Raw genomic sequence first — 18,008 nt, 5'->3', positions numbered from 1 at the left:
GAAATCTTGTGAGACTGGATACATACAATTACCAAGACCTTCAAAAGACCTTCAAAAGTTATTTTGCATCTTTGTATAAATAAAAAATGCTTTGATGTTGAAACCTCTGATAGAAATTATGCCTTTTTGTTTAACTCCTTTTTTTTAAATTTCATTTTGAAAGTACAAGGTATTATCCATTAAACCATGTATTTTCTTAATTGTCAGAACAAAATACAAGCACAAGACTACACAGACCAAGAAATGCAGTACAGAGCAATCCGGTGTTCTACAGTAGTTTTTGTGGGTAATTTCTTTTATTTACGTAGGTAAGATTAGCTATCTGTGAAAATGTTTATCTTCATTAAAATGCAAATATATTCACCACTACAGTTAGTATAGAAGTAGCCCATAAACATATATTCATTCAGCCGTGCATAAACTTTAGAAATTCACTGGAATATATTTGCTGGAGCTGTCATATTACAGTTCAAACCTGTTACTTTTGCCATTTCTATAACTAAGTTTTGGAATACTCAGGTATGCACCTGCTTGATGACAATGGATTTATTAGCTCCTCAGAGAGTCAAAACAATCAAACAAACTAAAAGCAAGAAAGCAGGAAAAAAAGAAATGAGAAAGAAAGGAAGGAAGACAAAAAGAGAGAAAGAGAGAAAGAGGAAAAAAGAGAAAAGAAAGAAAGAAAGAAAGAAAGAAAGAAAGAAAGAAAGAAAGAAAGAAAGAAAGAAAGAAAGAAAGAAAGATAGAAAGAAAAAGAAAGAAAGAAGTATTTGATTAAGCGTGCTAGCAACTAAGCAATTAAAGGAAGACAATGAATTTTCAGTAATAAGCTTCACTGAATTCTATCTGGTGAATCTATGAGAGAGAAGACATTACAGAGCATACCTGAATAAATATTGCACCCTCCTAATGTGAGGACACACTTAAATTTCTATTTTCTCTTAATTTAGCATACTTTTTCATCTCCATTATTAGGTGTGACAATTTTAATCATTATAAATCTTAGAAAAACATGGTAGACTATTCGTAGTTATCACTAGAATAAACCAATAATGGGTTTTGTTTACCTACAGAAATAAGGATACTCTTGAACTGGATTTATTATTTGATATATGGAATCCTTAACCACCACTCTCCCTGTCCCAAAGACAATGATGACAAGATGCATCTTTTGGGGTTTTTTATCTGTAGCAGCAATTAGAGTCTGAAGTGGGGATTTAATTTTTGTGTTGGTGTTGTTATTAAAACAGCAGGATTACTTACAAAATGCTAAAGTAGATTAAACTATTGCTATGGAGCACTGTTTTAGGAGACTGAGAAATTAGGAGGTGACATTGAAAAAAGCATTTCTCAATGTCACTCTTAGTCAGATGTCAAGAATTAAAAAGGAACTTGCCATAATTTCCTTGATACATGACTAGTGATCAGAGTTGCTGAAGCTGGCTCTTGTTCACAAATATGCATTTTCACATAGTAGCTTTGCTAAAAACATTTTGTGATTTGGAATTATGATGGCAGTTGAAGCACGAAGGTAGAATACAGGTCTCCTTCAAAGACAAAGCATTTATTTGGATGTTTTCACAAAGATACAGAGAGAGCTGATCCTTTGAAATACTGTTCTAAATCTTCATGATCTTACCATGACTATCTCCATCATCCCCATTGAGATGAAATTCCCCTAGAACTGCAGGGGCTTTTGTCTCTGCTCCCTTTGGCTTGTCTTTACTTCTTCTGTCAGCGTAACAGTCTGCAGTTCTTTTTTATCTTGAGATGATTCTAGACCTTCATTTCACGCCAACACTTAGAATACTAACCACTGCTGATATTACAAAGATCAACATCTTATTCTAATGATAACGCGGCACTTAGAGAAGTGGGAGTTGGAGAATTATTTCAGATGCTTTATATCTGACTTGAAGCATAATATTAGCTTCCATTTAGAAGAGTGGCTTTTCCATTCCTTACATATATTTATGGATGGGTAAATGAATGGACTTCCCTCCAAAATGAAGATAAATACTGACCACTTACATTCCTTGAGTGGCCTATCAGTGTGATCTTAGTAGAAACTTGAGACACTGCAGAAGTTGTGGTTTTTAAATTCCCTCCAAAGAATGGGTAGAATTACAATGCAAGAGATCCTGAATGGAATTAATTTTAACAATGTATTTTACCCAAGGTGAGATCAAAAATTAAGAAAAGTATTACTCCCTGAGAAGAGCAACTGTTTTCCTGGGAAAGTGTACTCATTTGTCAAGCATGTTCCCAGAACCTGAGGATCAACCTGAGGACAGATAATAAGCCTGCACACTCACATCTGTTCAGGTGGAATTGAGAACAGGGCTTTCTTTGTACTAACATGCAAATACTAAGACATCTTTTGGGATTTTGAACAAAAAAATGCAGTACATGCTGCACAAATTTTATGCACAAATCAGCTGTCAAGATGTGAAATTTTGTCTCCATGTATCCCTTGACACTACAATGAAGAATGATTCCTATGAAGACAGCTTGATGAACAATATGATTCTGCAAAACTTGATAACAAGAAGTGAAAAGAAATTATCCTTTTTGGCACTGAATTAAACAAATTAGTCCTCTTGTAGATCTTAATATTACCAATAATGGAAATTATAAGCCTTGATATCTATTGTGATATAAGTCAGATTGGTTTTGTTGTCATCTTAAAATCTATTATCAAATAATTTCAAATAAATAAACACAAGAAATAAATTACTGTCTTAACTGCTTATCTAAGCACAAGTCTGATTTTTCTTCCACTTCAAAGCACAGAGATCAGATGTATCTCTGCATGCTCATTACCAGGAGAAAGCATGAGGACTGATAAGACTGATGCAGTGAAAAGAAAGGATTGATGGGACCTAGAGGAACAGCAATATGCAGTCTATGTGGATTTTCTGTAACATGGCTAGAGAAGGAAAAACATTCAGATTTAGAGATTCATTAAGTTTCAGAACAGGCAATCCCTTCAGTGTACTTAGAGAGGCAATGTCACCTTTCCATTCTTGATTAATATTCTTCTGTTTACACATGGAAGAACAGCATTAATCCTTTCAGCTCTCTTCTTTTTGTGTTTAATGTGTTTTACATGAGCTACTTCCTTAGCAGGGTGTTCAGGGTCATCAAACTACCAAAAAAATCATATTCCTCTGATTAGAGTTTGATAATCTAAAAGTTTTTATAGCACCTCTGCTTCCCAGAACTGACCAGCTGTTTTTCTTTATCCATCTTATATATATATTTACATAAATGTACATATATACATATATATACACACATACACACACACGTACACGCACACACACACGTGTATATATATATGTGTGTATATATATATGTATATATATGTATATATATATGTGTGTATATATATGTATGTGTATATATATGTATGTGTATATATATATATATATATATATAAACTACTTGGAAATACATCAAGGTATTTACCAACAATTTAACAAATTATTTTCATTTTTCAATTCCTCCTAGATTCTTGTTGGACATAAACTTTCTCCAGCAATGATTCTGTGTTTGTTTCTGTGTTTGCTGATATGAGTCATACTGGAATCAACCTACACTTGGCTACTTCAGAGTCATTCTTATCTGTCATTGCACTCAGATGTTAATGAACTCATCTGTTTTAAGCCTCTTACCATGGCCCACATCAAGTTTGCATTTGAGGGGCTGCCTTCAATCCGCTCATCAACCAGTTTATCTATATATGCCTTTACTTGCCAGACTAATGTATACCATAATGGAAAACAGACTTGATTTGTGGAATCTAGTTTAATCATATCAGAGTAGTATAATGAGAAATAAATTCAGATCTTAAAAACACCCCTCACCCTTACCCCTCACCCCTTCCTTCTTTCCAGGCTTAATTTTATTCCAAATTCTCCATCTCTTCCTGCCAACAGGTACAGAGGGACAGGGAATGGGGGCTGCAGTCACTTTATCACGTTATCTCTGCCACTCCTTCCTCCTCAGAAAGAAGACTCTTCCCACTCTTTTGCTCCAGTGTGGGGTCCCTTCCATGGGAGACAGCCCTCCAACATGAGCCCTTCCCAGAAGCTGCAGCTCTTCACAAACTGTCCCAGTGTGGTCCCTCTCTGAGGGGTGAAGCCTCTCAGGAACAGCCTGCTCCAGTGAGTGCCCCACAGATTGCAGCGTGGCCTCCTCTCTCCAGGGGTCCACAGGTCCGGCCAGAGGCTCCATGTGAGCTCCCCACAGGCACACAGCCTCCTCCAGGCAGCCACCAGCTCCAGCACGGGGCCCTCCACGGGCTGCAGGGGAATATCTGCTCTCGTGCCTGGAGCACCACCTCCCCTTCCTTCCTTCCTTCCTTCCTTCCTTCCTTCCTTCCTTCCTTCCTTCCTTCCTTCCTTCCTTCCTTCCTTCCTTCCTTCCTTCCTTCCTTCCTTCCTTCCTTCCTTCCTTCCTTCCTTCCTTCCTTCCTTCCTTCCTTCCTTCCTTCCTTCCTTCCTTCCTTCCTTCCTTCCTTCCTTCCTTCCTTCCTTCCTTCCTTCCTTCCTTCCTTCCTTCCTTCCTTCCTTCCTTCCTCACTGACTTTGGTGTCTGCAGGGCTGCTGCTTTCACATATTCTCACTCATCTCTTTGGCTGCTGTTGCTGCTGTGCAGCAACTTTCCCACTTGTTAAAGTTGTTGTCCCAGAGGTGCCAACACTGTCATCGATGAGCTTGGCCTTGGCCAGTGGTGGATCCATCTGTAAGCCAGCTGGCATTTGGTCAGTTGGACATAAAAGAAGTTTCTGGCAGCTTCTCACAGAAGCCACCCTTACAGTTCCCCCTGTTGCCAAAATGTGGCTGTGTAAACCCAGTCAAATCAGGCAATCTGAGCTAAGTAGTGAGAAAAGTGAGCAGCTATCAGCTGTTATGGTTGAATCTTTTTGTTTTAGTAATTTAATATATTGACAACACAAACTTCTGATCATTCGTTCAGGCACTGAGATGAGATAAAAAAAAAAAAGAACACAGACACTTAGGACACTTAAAGCACTTCTCATTCCACCTCCTGGAATTCCACTATTTTCACCACAAGTTATACTAATTTTTTTTGTGGTTATGGGCATGATGATTTCTGACCCCCATGTGCTTTGGGGGTCTTTTGTCTGCTACTTCTCGCTTATTTTCCTCTGCTGCTCTTAGTTTCGGAGTACCCCAGCTGCAGCATGGTCACCTGTGGCTGTAGTGTCTTTGCTGGTGTCCCTGCTCTGGCACTGTCAGTCCGGGGGCTTCTCCCACAGTGGCACACCTCCAGCCCCCACTGTGCCCAGCTCAGATTCAAGGGTCACCCTGAGCCTTGGGCACAGCCTGGAGTGACGCAGTCTGCAGGTCCTGGCTGTCCCCCAGCACGCTCACTCGGGGGCCTTGCACTGAACCCGTGCTACCTCGAGATGCTCTGCTGCCTCCTTGTCTCTGCATGCTCTCCTCTGTGCCATGCAAGCCTGCCCAGGCTTGTAAAAGCCTGTCAGAATAACCCTCTTTATCCTCAGAGGAAGGATTTAATTAAGTTATTTTACTCTGGCATACATGCTGAATGTTGGACTGCATGTTGAATGACCTCATCGATGGCTTATGAGTGTCAGTGTTTTACTGAAGCATATTAACATTTCATAAACATAGCAGCAGGCACAAATACAAAATCAGTTGGCTGAACAGTAAAAAGATTTCTCAATGTAATTATAAATAGTTCCTCCTACTGATGCCAGCTCTGTAGAACTGTATAGATTAAGAACAACCATATCTGGAGATGAGGTTGTGACGAAGTGTTGAGGTGACATCTATGACTGAACAAGGAATGTTGCCAAGATAAAATGTCACACTACTGTTCTTAAAAAAAAAAAAAAAAAAAAAGAAAAGTAAAAAATGAAAGCAAAGAAGAAAGAAAATATTTTGCTATGCAGGTATTTGCTGGTCACAGAATGATCAGACATAACAATATCCCCTGTAGATCCTCTAATCCTTGCATATGAAATTTTTTTAAATGCAGCTAAATGTGTTGACAGGATTTATTTACAGTTTCATATTGTTTCCCTGACACAGATCTATATAAAAATAAAAGGGCTAAAGGCCACTGAGTCATTACTTGGAGCACTGAGGTCATAAAATTTGTGATGGCTTTTCCCTAAACCTCAATTAAAACACTTGAAAAATATAATTATATCTAATCCATTTTCTGGTAACCTACATGGTGCAATGGTATTTTTTTCCACACAAGAAAGAAAATAATTTAAGTGTTTTTTGAGTCCTGCATCCTGATAATGTGCAAGCTGTGGTTCATTTGGTAATGTGGCAATGGCTGGACCCCTCCATGCTTCAACACTGAGACAGAGAAGGGACTCTACTTTTTGCTGTTTCCTTGGTCCATGTCATGTCCTCAAAATTTCTTTGCTTCATATAAAGCAAGTGATAACAAGCAGAGTTCTGTAGGCTTTGAAAAGTCTTAGTGAGCATGTTTTGGAGGGTAACACAAACAACCTCCCAATAACACCACTCCTAAATCTTTAATTTTTGCAATCTTTTGTGTGGATGTCAGTCCTAATCCTACAAAACATGAATAAATGACTCATTTGCAGGAAGAAAAAGCAATGCCTGCATTTTATCAGCTCAGGTGAAAGTAGCACAGCCTACAGACATATGCTAAATTCCATTACCTGTAAAGAGTACATTGATTTAAAATTTTCCTATTTTGAAAGCCATGACATAAGAAATGATACGTTTCCATTTTATTTTTATTAATTGTATACACACAAGGAAACTGATAGGGTAAGATTGACTTTAATTGAGCCATAAATTTAACATTGAGAAATGCCATCCATTTAGCTGGACAGTTCTGTGATGAAATACATTTCTAAAGCAAGGATTGCTGGCAGAGTGACTGAGATAACACATGATAAATGCTTTATACCTATAGCAAAAAAGAGACAGTCCTCAATAAAAAGTGGATAACTTCTCAAAGGGCTACCATAAATTATTTTCCCTTGATTTTGCACCACAAGATTTTTTTAAATTAAAATACTGTTGAATATGTTATTCCTTTTTGAAAAAAAAAAACCAAACAAACTTGTAGAAGATACATTCTGAAGTCAAAAACACTGGGTATCCTATCATTGCTTGATGTGTCACTAACCCTCTGCTGCACAGGAAAATCCTTTTACATTAAACTGATTAAATAAAACTCTTCATATCTGTACACACATGAAAAGGTAAGCTCATGGTTACTCATATACAGGTCTCCAGCTATTGTAGGCTGCTGTACTGCTATCAAAGTCAATAGAGCTTGAACCATTTACACCAGACAAGGATCTGCTTTCAAGTGTGTATAAACCCATCTGGAAGCAAATTTCAATATGAGTTATAACACATCTTGAAGGTGACTGTGAAAAGCATAATTATTCCCCATGTATTTCTATTATTTTTCCATATACTGAGTTTCATGAGGAAAACATCCTGCAATTTTGATTCCAAGATCTCTTTGAGCAGCTGTAAGAGTATGATTTTTATATCAGAATGATAAAAGTTGTCCTTTGTGGGTAAATGTGGATTTTTAATTTTCAGCCATATAATCAAAATCTTGTTCCTGAATTAATCCTTTTTTCCTAACTACTTAAATCAACCTCATCAGTCAGATGCCTAAGAGTCTTTTTAAGTCAGATAGTTCTGTTTTCCTTTGGAAAGGAGATTATTTGGCTTTGAGATGGAGAAACTGTAAATGGTGTTGTGAGAATGAATGTCAAAAAATAAAATGATTATAATTAAATGTGAAAATAGTCTAATGGCTGGCCTGGCTTCAACTGTCATGGATCTATGAATGCCTTTGCCTTATAGAGACATAATTATTTTTCTTATTGATCACTTTTACATTTTTGTTCATACATTAAGATCTTAGAGGTGATGATAGCAAGCAAACATGGTAGCTAACCAGAGAGAGAGCTCCTTATCAGTGTTTTCTCATGTAGAATGATGCACATAACAGAAGTATTTTAATGCATCTCCACAAAGCATGACAGAGATATTTAAAGTTCTGTCTTCCTACTTTGAAGACATTCACTTGCCATCTGGGTCAGCAGAGAGAAACAGCAGTGCTGAAACAGGATCACCTGGATCTTCCCTCCAGTTCCCATCCATTGCTAAGCCTCAGTAATGGAGACATACAGGGCTGCTATTTCTAATGGTTCCTGATATTCCAACTAGCAGGAAATCAACAGATTATTTTACATATATATATATGAACAACTTGTAAGAGAATATAAACAATAATTTATTTGCAGTGTAACCATTCATTATATGTCTGAAAGAAAAAGAATACAGTGTTTTGAGCAGGAGTCAAGTATATGGTTCAATCGGTATTTTAGGTCTTAATATCTAAATGCTTATTTTGAGTCCTTAACAATAATTTACTTTCTTTGATCAACATTTTATTTGAAGCCAATAAAAAAAGTTGTCTGAAACAACAAAACAGCTTTATCCTTATCAAAACAAAAGAATGATGATCTGGTTTAGGTGACTGAGGGCTAGAATAGAACCAAGGAGTTTCACTGCTAAAGTGATACCACCTCACGTGATAATAAGTAATCTTAATTCCAGAAAAACTGTACAAAAACTGACAAAACTGACAACTGATTTTTTTTTTTTTTTTTAGAAAAATAACTCTTAGGGGCATTAGAAACTTTTGCCATTATTATGACAATTTTCTTGGAGGATAGTTAGGTTTACATTTAGAAAGAAACCAAAAACAGAGCTCCCAAAATAGAATGTGTAGTGTGTTGGAGATTTTAATGGAAACAAAACAAATGATTTATTTTTATTCTTTAAAAATGTAACAGAAAAAATATTAAGTACATATGCATTGAAGCTCTCTCTCTGGAATTAAGCTCTCTCTCACTGGAGTTAAACCCCAAAAAACCAACAAACTCCCCAACAAATAAAAAAGAAAACAACAAAAAAAAAAAAAAAAAACCAAAAACAAAAAAACCTATGAAAAAGCTCCCAACAAACCAAACAAAAAAAATCAAGAAAAAAACAAAACCCATAAAATCTCTGTTTCTTTGATTCAACTTAAATACAAATAACATTGGAGAATTTATCTTATTCTTTATCCAGCAATATGGTTTAGGAACTGGATTTGTGCAGATGCAAGGAGGTGCTCACCAGCACAAACATTCTGCTCACATAAGACGCATACAGACCCAGCATTGTGGTTTACTCCTGACACCTAGAATAATAGCTCACATCTTCTGCCAGAGATGAATGACTGCAAATGAGTGTTTAAGACACTCAGCTTCATCATTGATTCCATAGGCTTTTTTGCCACTCAGTCTCCTCCACTAAACTCAAAGTGCTCTCAAATTTCTGCCCCTTTTCATTTTGTTTTGCAACAGAAATACATCATCCAGTGTATGCTTTTGAATTTATAAAATACACAGTAGATAGCTGGGTTTTCAGCACTAGCATAATTCTGGGAAGTTATGAAACACTAATATTTCTGCAGTAGTACATCATGCTGTGGATTTGGAAATGTTACCATTTTATTTTCTTTTGTAATCATAACGTTAGTCAAAATCAGCAACACATTAATGCAGGCAATTATAAGAGTGATTAAATAGAGGAATCTAGGAGATGGATAGCAAGATATGACCTCCTGGTGACAAGAAGCACATTCTGCTTGTCATTTGGCATTTGTCCATAAATATTATGACTTGGACTACAACAATGTTTTGATTTCCCAAAATTTTTCTACTTCACCTCTGCAGCATGTCCTTCTGGTTTTTTCACCAGCTGCATTTGGAGCACATTTAGGGATGTGTGTGTTTGGCCTCCAGATGACAAAATTATGTGTGTTACATCTCTCAGTACACAAGTAGTGTCAGTAATGTAAGGAAAAGAGATCTCCTGTCCTCCTGTGCTTCCTTTAGTGTCTCTCTTTCTCTGTAGCACTGACAGGCAGGTGTGAATGTGACACGTCTCTAGTGCAGGTGGGATAGCTTTGACTTTGGCAAGTGGCCAGTAACTTTCCTTCTTCTTATCTAATTTATTTCATCTGTTTCTGCCTCTGAGTTGGTGGCACTGTGAAGTGCAGAAGTTTTTTTATATTCTTTTCTTGCTTACTACATGTTTTTTCTTCTTCTGGAACCAACTTAGAAACCAGAGGGCTTGTAAATTACATTTCACATTTCTACACCTTTTTACATATTGCAAGCTTGGTCATTGCTTCACAGACTACACAAATAACTCTAAAAGCTAATGTCCAGTACTAAGGTAGGGACACCTCTGTTTTAAAGCCTCTTATCTGAAGAATCCCCTATGAACATATAAGGTTTATGAAGACATATATGGAAAGGGGAACTGTGATGATCATAGATGTGTAAGCTCTTTTCTTACTCCTCAATTCAGTATTCTACCTGGCCATGTTTCTCTTCAGCAACTATTCCTTCATTACTCTTTCTATTTTTGTTTCATAGTTCATAAGTTCATCCTTTTTTTCTTGGGCCTCAGAGGATCCTGTTTCATCCCCTTGTTCTCGTGTGCTGCAAAAAAGAACTCAGTATGAATGAGAATCAGGTAGCTCTCACTCAGAAGGTGAGGGCAAAGAGTTGGATCTAGAAAACTGAATATAAATAGTCTTAGAAATTGTTATTACCAACTGTTTTAATAATCTATCCTTTTGCTGCCTGCTAAGTAGAATAAAAATGATGGAAGTTCACAGGTATTTTGACAGAACAGGACACTGAGGTTTAAGAATACACATACTTCTGAATACTCGCAAAGTTGAATTCTTTCAAAATTTTGTCAATACTTCCCTGACTGCACCAAGGCCAGGCTTCTACCCTAAATATCAGCATTCTGCTGTGAAATTATGTGCACTGGACCATCCTTTATCAATCTCTATAAATTCTGGGCACAGAGTTCTCAGAGATACCGCTTGTAATGAATAGGGTGTGCACTTGTTTTGACTCAAGGTGCAATCCTCAAAAAAAAAAGGTTTTTGGTATTATTATATTCTTTTTCTAGTTTTAAATGAGTGCCAATTTTTACATTGATGTGTACAGCCTTTTTAACAGAATATTTACAGGATGCATTTCTAGAGGTAGAATTTCAGGTTGTTGGACTTGAGTTTGCTCTGACTTATGAGAGGATTTTTTCTGATTGCTGTATGGAGAAGATTTGAAACTTGGCATCCAAAACCTGTAATTTTCTTTATGAATATTAATTCATAATTAGTTCCCAGACTCTGCTATTTGCAAAAGACAGTTTTGGTTTATTTTACTCCTTAAGCCTTTTTTCTCTCCAGCTGGAAGAAAAACCAAACTGGCTGGATAACTAATTTTCGACAAGATTTTACTTTCCTTTTTATTATAAGAAGAAGATGTATGGTCATCTATGTTTCTTGGGCATTCTCTGGTCTTACACGAGCTTTCAATCTACAGATTCTAGAAAAGGCCTGCAATGTAATGATTAAAGGAAATTCTAGATGGTGTCTGTACACATGACAAATACACTTAAATGTCTTTATTTCAGCTATTATCTCAAACAGCACAAGGGATAGAAAATCTCTGCACTAATGGACAACTTTCAAAGACTCTCACAGCAGGATTTTCTTGGCAGGAGAAAGGTCATGGTAATGGGTTTTGACAAAACCCATTCCTGAGAGTCTCTCTTTTCTTCCAAAAGTCTGGATTTTCCTTTCATCTTGTATCACTGTTCAAATACACTAACGATTATTGCTGTTCTGAAAAAAATCCTGAATAGGAGATTTGTCCAAATGGAGTAGTTATCATTCATTCAAGTTCATGACACAGCAAGTTCTGCAAAACAGAGGAGCTGATGAATTCATTGTACACAGCTAGCCAGAAACTGAAAATGCTGTTTCCTTGCAAATGATGACAATTCCATGAGTAAAATGAGATTCATAATAAAAAAGGCACTAAAAACATGACTTCTGCACTAAAATGAAAATAGTCTGAAAGCATACTTATGGAATAAAAACTTTTTAATTTGGTAGAGTTCAGAAGTTTTTATTTTAATTAAATACTTCTAGATGTTTTGATTCCTTATTTCATGAAAACTTTAAATATAAACAAAAACATGAACATATGAATGGTATTGAAATGAAAAACTAAACACATAATATACAACACATACAAAATGTATAGACACAAAAATACATAGTTATATACACTGTGCCAATCATTGTGCTTTCTGAGATGTTGTCTTTAAATTGCCACACATGCCACTCTATTTTTAATATTACCATAGAAATGTAGAATCACAGAAGGATTTTGGTTGGAAGAGACCTTAAAGATCATCTAGTTCCAGCTCTGCTACATAGACAGACATGTCCCTCTAGACCAGGTTGCTCATAGGCTCATCCAACCTGTCCTTTAAAAATTCTAGGGATGGGGAAGCCACAACTAAACACATCCCTGAGCAACCTGTTTCAGTGCCTCACCACCCTCACAATACATAATTTGTTACTTATATTTAATCTAAATCTATCCTCTTTCAATTAAAATTGTTGTCCTTGTAAAAATGTCCCTTCCCTTTTTTCCTGTAGGTCCCCTTTATGTACTTGAAAGTGCTCTAAGGTCTCCCTAGAATCTTCTTTTCTTCAGGCAAAACAACCCCAACTTATTCAGCCTGTCTTCATAGGACAGGTGCTCTATATCTCTAATAATTTTCATCTTCATGGCCCTTGTCTTGACAGGTCCATGTCTTTTCTGTGCTGAGGGCCCCAGAGCTGGACACAGTATTCCAGGCAGGGAGAGAGATCACAGAATCACAGAATGAGTAAGATTGGAAGGGACCAATTTTATCATCTGGTTCAGCCTCCCTGCTCAAGCAGTGTCATCCAGAGCACATTGATCAGAATTGCATCCACATGGTTCTTGAGTGTCTCCATTCTCTCTGGGTAGTCTCTCTCTTCCAGTACAGTTACCTGCACACCAAATTTCTTCTTGGCCAGGTGGGACTTCCTGTGCATCAGTTTCTACCTCTTGCCTCTTGTCCTGTTCCTTGTCACCACTGAGAAGAGCCTGGTTCCACCCACTTGACACCCTTCCTTCAGATATTTATGGGCATTGATGAAATCCCCTCTCAGTTGTCTCTTCTTGAGTTGGGACATTCTTGGTTCCCTCAACCTTTCCTCCTAAAAGAGATGTTCCCTTCCTCTCATCATTTTTGTTACTCTCTGTTGGACTGCTCCAGGTGCTCGATCTCTCTCTTGCACTGAGGAGCCCGGAACTGGCACAGCACACCCAGATATGACCTCAAAGGGCTGAGCCAAGGGGCTGGATCACCTCCCTCAGCTTGTTGGAAATGCTCTTCATAATACTCCCCAGGACACCATTGGCCTTCTTGACTCCCAGGGCAAACTGCTGGCTCATGGACAGTTTTTTGTTCACCAGGACCCCCAGGTCCTTCTCCTCAGAGCTGCTTCCCAGCAGGTCAGTCCCCAGCCTATACATGGGGTTAATCCTCTCCAGGGGCAGGACCCTCCACTTGCTTTTGTTGAACTTCAGGCAGTTCTCTTCCCATCTCTCCAACCTGTCAAGATCCTTCTGAAGGGCAGCACAACACTCTTGTGGACCAGCCACTCCTCCCAGCTTTGTGTTGTCAAATCAATTCCCTTGACCTTCTGACCATGTTTCATTTAATGTAGCCTGGGATGCAGTTGACTTTTTGGGCTGTAAGAGTGCATTGGTGGGCCATATTCAGTTTTTTATCTACCAGTATACTTAAATCCTTCTCTCCAGTGGCATGCCACTGGGTATGAATAGATGAGCTGGAAACTGTGATGAAAGGATTTCAGACTATGAGACTAAATGGTGTAACACAACTCAGGAGCACTGCAATCACTGCTCTTTCCCTTCCATACCTGGGAAACCACAGGCAAACAGACAGCCTTTGGCTTCCAACCATGCTTTCGGACATGGCCCAAAACTGTTCCTGCAGCATTACCAAACATCCAACAACATGGACAGTCAAGGGACAGTACTTTTTCCTGTGCTTCCATTCTGTTTAGCTCTCTCATGCAAATGTGCCCACAGATGCTATTCCAGGAGAGAAGGGCCCAAGTCTCCTTCCTGAGGAATTGATTTCAGAAAGAGCCAACATATCTTGCAGCAGAAAAGCTGAAGAAAAAATAAATTAAATATCTTTAGAAGAGATGTGTGGAAGTCCAGTGAACCCTGAAGGCCTGGTCTGAGCTTATCCACATGACTCAGGAAAAATAATAATGAAATTCTTTGGATTGATTTGACATTGAAGAAGTGTGAGATAGCCACAGACAGCACCCAGACAGGGATACAGAATTAGATTCCCAGCCAAAACACCAGAAGGAAAAAAATAGCCTTCAGACCACCTGCATATTTATCAATCTTTTAAACTTTAAGTCAACTTCTGTAAAATTTACTCCTTCAGCAATGTTTAATCATGGAGCAGTCTTATTCTTTACAGACCATAAGAGTATGTATTAAAGCTACATGATTGGGCTTTTAGCTACATAGTAATAATACATACATCAATTTTTAACATACCCATTATCACAACACTCAACCAATGGTGATATATGCCTCCCACTGTTGTTGTCAATCAGTTATGACAAGTGTCCTTGCTTTACTCTTCAGATTTATAGCACAGCAACCTTACTGAAAATTCCTGTTAATGATGATAGGGAAGAATGCAGCAGCTGTATCTGATGGAAACTCTTATAGCAATGCTGCCCTGACATTATCAAAACCTCTGTAATTTTTCACAGCAGCAGCCTTTTTTACTTCTTAAACCAGAGCAGAATTGGTTCAAGCATAGACACTGCTAAAGTCTCAAATGTATGTAGAGATGTTAGCAGTGTAGATTTTGTTTAAAAAAATCCTACAGGAGCTCAAATAACCTGAATGTGCTTATAGGGTTGATTTATACAGTAGAGCTCATAAGGTATTTAGTGACAGAACAGATTTACCCTTACAATAGTTTGTATGGAAATCAACACATCATTAATGATCATTAAGTGCAAAACTTCTGTTAAAAAACATTATGACAGAAAGAGCATAGGTAGAAATATCACTTTTCATTTCCACATCATCTTTTCTTTCACTTACATTCACAGGTGGGTTTCCTCCTCACTTGCAGCAGCATGTCTCTGGGTTTGGCCCAGTGATGAGACTGTCCAAAATGGATATACAACACTGATAGATATCCTTGTCACATTTTTTCCCAGGTAGTTAATAGCTTACATCAGAATATTTGTCCATATGTAGAAACTGTTGTGGAAAGCAAAGCTTTGCCCAGATGACATAGAGGGCAGATAAGAGTGGGGGATTTTGACAGAATATGAAAATATTGCTGGTGCATGTTTATCTGGTGAAAGATATTTCTTACATGGCACAGAAGGCAGATATGGATCAAGTAGCTGTCATGAATAAAAGGATAGCATTAAAAGAAAAAGGAGAAAAGCGAAAATGAAGAGAACAGAAATTAGAAAGGCTAAGAAATGGGCTGGGATCATATTTTGTATCCTCTTAAATGAGGGTTATTATGAAATCCTAACATTCAAATTCTTTTCTTCTCCTTTCCTCATTTAAGACCTTTAAGATCCAATGCTGAGAGCATAGTTACTTTCAATTTTGTGTACAGCCATAGGTACTTTAGCCTAGTACCATTCAACAAGATGATCTTTCCTCTCTCACAACTATATGGATTAGTTAGTGCTTAAAATTACAGGTGGGAGGAACCTGAGCAATGTGCTTAAAACAGATTCCTGTGTATCACTCCAAGGCTGGAGAACATGCTGGAGAAATGCTGTGCAGCATTTTGCTTTTTTATTTTGAAGCAGAGGACATTCAGCACCTTAGGGAAGGAGCTACTTTGAAAACACAGCAGTGGGTCACATATCCATCCACACCAATGTCCTTCCTTGCCTTAAGGATTCCTCTGTGTGAGTTTAGTAAGGTATAATAACTATACTTCTGATAATTATGCTTCTTTGATATTTATTGTCCTTTCAAAAATAGTTTTTAAATAGAAGTTAATAAAGTTGTTTGATTTTTGTGTCAGTTATTATTGCAATGTGACTCTGCTGACATAGAAAGCTGCTCCAGTGGAGTCAGAGAATTGAAGGTGACCTGCTGGAAAAGCATTGTTTCCTAGGCTTTTGAGAGAATCCAGGCTGTGGTGCATACATAACACCACACAAGTGTCTGCACAGAACTAATGCACCAGACACAGGGAATTTCTAGCACAGAGCAGTAGTAAAGACATGAAATGTGGAGAAATGGAGAACATAGCTGAGAGAGAAAGAGACCTTCCCACTGGTGTATTACTAGCAATCAGAGACGTGCTGAGAACTCGACAAAAGAAACACACCTGCCGCAGGTTCAGTTTATAACCAACAGCCCAGGCAGAAACTTGATGGGGTAGAAGCCAGACATCAGGCTTGATCTTGAAGAAAGAATTGTTCAAGGAGTTTCTCTGAATCTTCTTCTGGTTTAGCCTGAACCTATATTCCTGGGGGCAGGGGAGGGTAGGGAGAAGAGAAAAGAAAAAGAAAAAAGAAAAAAAGAAAAAAAGTCTTGATTTTATAATCTTGGGTCTTTGTCAACGATTGCTCAGCTGTCTGAAAGACTACTCATCATCACGATATGAAATGTGTACCCTGCTTGTGTTCTGAGTTTGTTGAACTTCAGCTTCCAGCCTTTGGCTCTTGTTACTTCACCTTCTGCTAGGTTGCAATCAAGCCTTCTTAAATCTTCTTTTTTGAGAAATGAAATAGATTTTTTTCCTGTTATGTTTCACTCCACAGGACAATTTCCAATTATTTGATCATGCTGGATGTCTTCTCTAACAACTACTGTTTCTGCCTTTGAACTGCAAGTCTTGCAACCACCTGCAATGTGCTACAAGCCATTTCCCCACTATAGTTCAAAACAGCAGGCATAAAGCCTCTGTGCTTCCACTTCACATCCCTCAGTTTACACAGTCTTCAGCCTAAATCACCTCTGCTTCCTGTGTTGTTCTAAGATCTCAACCTGACTGCCAAGCAAATCTTTCTAGCGTCTCTATTCCCAGAAGTGAAGCCTGTATTCACTCTTTGAAAGGTATTTAATTTAATGTTTTGTCTTAGATGTACCAGTTCCACTTCTGCTGTGATTAGAGAGATCCTGGTACATTTTCCCATCATAGCTGGAGACATTTGTTCTACTTCAATAAGCAGCAGTTCTTATGAGCCATGACAAATTAATTTTCTGGTCTCTCCAGGATTTTTTGTGGAAAAAAGAAGGTCCTGGAGGCAGTCAGGCCTCCCACAAAAGTCAAGAGTAGAGCACTTTAATCACACTATGATTTCAACTTTTCAAGTATATATATGCTAAAGAGGAGCATTTTTCTGAAAAGGTTTGCGAAAGTGACTGTAAATTTCTTATCTTCCTCCTCATCTCCCTCCTCCTCCTCCACCCAGATTCTCTTTAAAGTCTCCAGACTCAGAGGTCTGGTCTGTTCCACTGATGTTGAGACTGCTTAAGCTATATTCCATAGTCTATCAGTAGCAAAGGACTTACAAACTTCCTTAAAGGAAAAAAAAACCAAAAAACAGAAAGCTGATTACTCTTTGAATATTAATAATTTCTTCTCCCATTCTGTATGTTCTTTCAAAGAAATCTGTGAGTGTATGTGTGTGTGTGATGTAATGATTAAATGCCATTATCTGGCAGATCGACCCCATCTCTTGTAAGTCAACTGGTGTGTTAGCAGCGGCTGATGAGCAACAGGGTCATAGGCCACAATCACTCCTTCAGCTCTCCAGGGGTTCTGTAAATCCCCTCTCTCTGGAAGCAGATTTTGGGCCTATTGTGTTCCTTGACAGAGTATGGAAAACAGAACAAAATTTGAAAGTGTATATTTAAGTCATGCTGAGAAACGCTGACCGAAACATTTAAAGTGTGCTATTTTCACATCCACCCAGGGTTCTCTTCT

General features: G+C 38.0%; 1 protein-coding gene across 1 annotated transcript in view; it reads left to right on the top strand.

Moving 5' to 3' along the window:
* The window catches only part of ST6GAL2 (ST6 beta-galactoside alpha-2,6-sialyltransferase 2), a 172,074-nt gene that overhangs the window by 27,267 nt on the left and 126,799 nt on the right, over window positions 1–18,008 (top strand). The window lies entirely within an intron of this gene.

Source organism: Lonchura striata, chromosome 2 (genome assembly GCF_046129695.1).
Source record: "Lonchura striata isolate bLonStr1 chromosome 2, bLonStr1.mat, whole genome shotgun sequence".
Lineage (NCBI taxonomy): Eukaryota > Metazoa > Chordata > Aves > Passeriformes > Estrildidae > Lonchura > Lonchura striata.
This window is presented reverse-complemented; position numbering and strand designations above follow the sequence as displayed.